At 40.6% G+C, this 5,809-nt stretch overlaps 1 pseudogene; it reads left to right on the forward strand.

Moving 5' to 3' along the window:
- The first annotated feature begins 495 nt into the window (after positions 1-495).
- On the forward strand, positions 496-1,760 carry LOC148538357 (uncharacterized; annotated as a pseudogene).
- Positions 1,761-5,809: the final 4,049 nt, after the last annotated feature.

A 5,809-nucleotide genomic window follows, 5' to 3' on the forward strand; every position in this document is an offset into this window, starting at 1 on the left:
CTTGCAAATGCTTTTTTCTCGGTCCCTATTATAACAGATTCCCAGCATCTACTAGCATTTACACATAAAGGAAAACAGTATTGCTGGACACGCTTGCCACAAGGGGGCGCCACTTCACCAAGTGATATTTCTGAAGCTATGTCCACAATACTTCAAGCATGGAGACCTTTATTTTCAGATGAAACTCAACTCATCCAGTATGTTGATGATTTACTGCTAGCTACCACATCTGAAAGCAAGTGCCAAAAAGAGACTGTATCCTTGTTAAAGTTCCTGGAGGAACAAAACTGCAGAGTTTCCAAAGAAAAACTACAACTAGCAAAACAGAAAGTGATCTTTCTAGGACATTGCATCTCACACGGCACAAGGCATCTAACTGAGGAAAGGAAGAAGCTGATATTACAAGCCAAGGTACCAAAGACTATAAAACAAGTCCGGTCTTTTTTGGGCCTCTTGGGATATTGCCGGGAATGGATCCCCCTAGCCTCGGTATTCATGCAGACCCTGTATGACAGCACCAAAAAGGAGGGCCCATATCCCACTCCTCAGCAGATGGAAGAAGCAGTGACGCAACTCAAAGCAGCTGTCACCACTTCCCCGGCCCTAGGCTTACCTGATTACAGCAAACCCTTCACCCTCTACTGCCACAAAGAAAAAGGCCATGCACTAGGAGTGCTCACCCAAAAACATGGGCTGAAGCAATGACCAGTGGCCTACTACTCCAGCAAGCTAGACAATATTATCCAAGGGGCACCTACTTGCATCAGAGTGGTAGCAGCAGCAGCAGTCTTAAAAGACAAAAGCACAGACATTGTACTTGATCATCCGTTAACTATTCAAGTACCCCATGCAGTAACAGAAATACTTCAACAAGCCAGAACTAAATACCTTTCAGCAGCAAGGCTAACCAAATATGAAGTGGCATTACTCAGTGCAACTAATGTAACTATAAGAAGATGTACTACCCTCAACCCAGCCACTCTCCTTCCAAGCTTACTCAAGCAACAAGAAGATCCTGAATCACTAGATTCAAGAGGAGGGAGAAATATAGTCTATCCAGACTTACATGCCTGCACCGCAAGTGATGAAGAGCAGAATGATCAAGTAAGGGACGATAAAATATACAATTCAAAAAATTTGACTGTCATGATTGTTTGGCCCTTATGGATCAAGAAACTTCACCTTTACCACATGTTACAGATACTGCTCTCCCAAATGCACACTATGAACTGTTTGTAGATGGCTCTAGATATTATGACAATGGGACACCTTACACAGGACATGCTGTAACCACACAAGATGACATCATAGAAGCAGGACCACTACCCTCAAATCTATCAGCACAAGCAGCAGAAATAGTAGCTCTCACAAAGGCTCTAGAACATGCAGAAAAAGCTACAGCCAACATCTAAACAGATTCAAGATATGCTTGGGGGGTTGCACAGGATTATGGAAACATATGGAAAAGCAGAGACTTTAAAACGGTGACAGGCAAACAAATACAGCATGCAGAACTTATAAAACAACTTTTTCAAGCACTTGAACTACCCCATAAAGTAGCTATTATTAATGTTCAAGCACACACCAGAAATCAGACCAGCATAACCAAAGGAAATTGCACAGCAGACAGAGCAGCAAAACAAGCAGCTAAACAGCCTTACAAAAACATAACAGCATATGTCACACAAACTGAAGGTATAACAACAATGCCAGATTTTCAAGACTTACAAAAACTCCAAGAACAAGCAGGACCAGAATAAAAATCATCATGGGAAAGGAAAAGAGCCTGCAAGGAGGAACTCACAGTACTATGGAAAGCAGGTAACCTATTATGCCTACCAAGGGCATTGTACCCACCCATGTGTCAAGTCACTCATGGTCTCCCACATATAGGAAAAGACCAAATGGGAAACCTGGTAAAGGAAAGATGGATAGCTCCAGGATTCTTTCCAGCAGCTGCACGGTTTGTACAGGCCTGCTGGATCTGTGGGATCTCCAACCTGGACAAAAGGTAAAGACTACCATGGGAGCTATTCCAAAAAGTTATTTTCCTTTCCAGAGACTGCAAATTGACTATATCCAGATGCCCAAAGTTGGGATTTATGAATATGCATTGGTCTGTTTAGACACCTTCACAAAATGGATCGAGGCCTGGCCAGTAGCCAAAGCCACTGCAAGGAATACAGCAAAAAAACTCCTCTCAGAAATCGTCTGTAGGTATGGAGTACCAGAGGTATTTGAATCAGATAGAGGCACACACTTCACAGGAGAAGTAATGACTCATATCATGGAAGATTTGGGGATTCAACAGGCCTTTCACATGCCCTACAGGCCACAGGCCAGTGCCCTAGTAGAGATATTCAATGGAACTCTTAAACTTAAGATATTAAAAGCAGCACAAGAGACAGGGAAAAATTGGTTAGAATGTTTACCAATAGCTCTGTTTAGTATAAGAACCACCCCAGCTAAAGCCACAGGGCTGTCTCCATATGAAATTTTGTTTGGGACTATCCCTAAGATAGGATGTTATTATCCACAAGAAATGCAACATAAACATCCCAGATTCTAAGGCAGATCTCAGTCCACATCAGCTGCAACCAGGTGACTGGGTCTATCTGAAAAGACACATCAGGAAATCGCTGGAACCCAGATATGAAGGGCCATACCAAGTGTTACTGACCACTCCAACATCGGTGAAAGTTAAAGGGAGAGAGACTTGGATCCACGAGTCACATTGCAAACTCGCAAAAGTTAAGTTTGACTTTTAAAAATATGATCATGTGGAAGGAATTAATGGGTCCTAATCCAGATAGAGGTGTGTGGGGATGCATTATGTGTATAAGCCTCTTTATAGTGCTCACCTATGCATATTTCTTTGAAATAATGATAATAGAAGCTGAGGAACAAAAGAATTTTACTCAAATTAATCATACCTTGACAAGAGGAAAAAGGGACGTTGCAGTGTGGCCCAACTCAGTTATACAGTCCCACATGATGGTAGCCCGAGCATTGAATTTGACTGATTGTTGAATATGCACACATGCCCCAGTCAGTGCTAGGTCCATGCATTGGGTAGCAGTACCACTGACCTTATCCGCGCTTAAGGAACTTAATTATAGTCTGTGCAGCACATATAATAAGATGATGGCAGAGACTCCTGTCTCACTTATGACAGCATATACCATCGGATATCCACAATTCTGTATAGAAGCACCTCCAGTCACAATGAAACAAATCTTTCCAGATGGGTTCATATTAACTCCTACTCAGGCATGAGTAGGACAGGTAAAATGTTCACAGGCCCAAGTAAATTTCACAACAAATTTCACTCATAACAAAGGATATTATCTAGGATGGTGTGAGAAAGGACAATTGGGAGTACACCGAGAAATTAAAGTACAGATTAATCAAACCAATGCAATTATACGGGAGGGGTTCAGAGCAAATGATTCATGTATAAATAATCGAGGCATACTAGGCCCATACTCCCAGAACATAAGTGAATATTGCAGAATAGCCCGAAACACCAGAGATTCAAGTGTGCTTCAGGTGGCATATGGAGTGGTTCTAGGATATACATATATCCTAGAAAAGGGTTGTATTTTCTGTGTGGGATACATGCTTATAAGTGGATACCTTATGGGGCTTCAGGCATGTGCACTATAGGATGAGTCATTCCTGCAGTGCGAGTTCAGAAGGAGTATACTGTAACACAGCTGCAAGCTGCCCAACATACTCACCAACTAGCCCGACATAGTATAAAGAAAAGTAATACACATGCACATGACTTAATATTCATTCCATGGTATAAGAAAATGGGCTTGGCACTAGCAGGAGGTAAAGTACAGAATCCACATAACATAGAAGCCCTAGCAAAACTGCTAGACAATGTAACCCAAATATATCATGAGACATTTAGATTGGTACTAGATGATGTAAAAATGATAAAGAGGGAAGCACAGGCACATAGAATGGTATTGGATTACCTGACAGCAAAAGAAGGAGGAATGTGCATGGTAGTAGCAGAATCCTGTTGTAATTACCTCAATAGAACTGACTCTATAAAAGAAGCCATAGAGGAACATTTAGATAAAATACAGGAATTAAAGGAAGAATTCAGGAAAAAACACAATGACCCTGAATATATTTCCACAGATGGATGGTTTTCCTGGCTCAATCCAGCTAACTGGTTTAGTAGGATAAAAGGATGGATTGTGGGAATTTTGATGTTCCTTCTGAAAATAGTCAGCCTAGGATTATTAATATATGTATGTCTTAAAGTGTTTTTCTGTTGTTTTTCAGTTTGACATGTGACTAATGCATTGGACTCCTCCAAATACAAAGAACTGCAGAAGAGCTGGGCAAGGAAAAGTCGTGAACAGCTTACGAGAATGGATATGTGTGATTCGCGCCTTTAAGCCCCCCCGCTCGGACAGTATGATTAGCATCATCTCAGTGGGGCCATAGCCATTAGCACCATTCTTCCTAAACTGTTTGCTTAACTCTATGATAGGTAGACAAATTGTACTACCAGAAGCTCAACTGCTAGATCAGATTAATTATAAAAAGGAGGGAAATTGAGAGAGATAAATGTATTCCCCCCTATGTAATCAAGCATATATAGTTATAAATAATACTGATCTTTTATAATTGCTTTAATACCTTATGAACTAATAACCTATGCTGGGAGTGTGTGTTTCCCCATGTTCCCCTTGGTCTAGGATCAGCTGAGTGCATGTGTGGGTTATTTCCCCTGCTGTCTCGTCTAGAAATTGATAATGCTTAATGTAACAAAAGCTTAGTGTCAAAAGTGTAACTTTCAAAATATATTGATCTGTGAAAGTACCTTAGCATAATAAAGGAAGTGCGCTAGACTCTGGAAATACCCTCGTATCTAGACTAGCATGTCTGACTTCTCAGAAATTACATCCTGTTTTTGTGACAAGTAAGATGCCTGTTTGTTTTTAGAGAACTTGCTATATTAACCCTAGAGGAATAAACGAGTCTTCAGTCTCAATCTGTTGAACATAACTTGATGTCGTGTTTGCTTATTGGGTCTCCCAGTCGACTCTTAAGGGTAAAAGACAGAACTGACAATCGAAGGGACTTGGTAGTGGAATATCTCCTACAGATGTAAGTTGGTCTAGTGTGTGGCCAGCTTAAGTCTCCCTATGTGTACAGCGTGTATGCAGCCTAAAGTAGATGTGTTAGTACAAACAAATAAATCAAATATTTTTATATATATTTGTGCACATACATTTCTTCAGTGTCCTTACACAGACCCTTTATTACACTGAGATATACATTTCTATATTTGATATATTATGATATATGTACATGTGAATATAGATTAGTTGGTGAGCGCTGGAAACATACCACTTTTTCGGCACAATTCTGTGTTTACGAGTCTGGACAACTCAAGTGACCAGCTGCACCCTTTGTGGAGAGAGGATACTTTGAGTGCTGGTGCAAAACCTCTAGTTTTTTCCCTGTTACACCTAACAGCAACCCAATTTAACCTGGCAATAATCTGGGTTTTAGCTGTGGGGTAAAAGGAGTATTATTCAGTCAGTGTCGGATTGGGGCACAGAAGGCACAGGGGAATGTAATAGCATGGGCCCATTTAAGGGGTGTGACTAAACATTAGATAGGTGTGGCTATCAATTGGAGGGGCGTGGTCACCTCACATTATTATTTTTATTAGTAGTAGTAGTATTATTTCTTCAATAATTGGTGCTGCATTTTATTAAAAGAGTATTAACCTGGGCACCCTTTCATTAAAATATAAATTTATGCCCTCTTTTATTAA

The sequence above is a fragment of the Taudactylus pleione genome, unplaced genomic scaffold (assembly GCF_031769625.1).
Source record: "Taudactylus pleione unplaced genomic scaffold, aTauple2 ptg000040l, whole genome shotgun sequence".
In the NCBI taxonomy this organism is placed as follows: domain Eukaryota; kingdom Metazoa; phylum Chordata; class Amphibia; order Anura; family Myobatrachidae; genus Taudactylus; species Taudactylus pleione.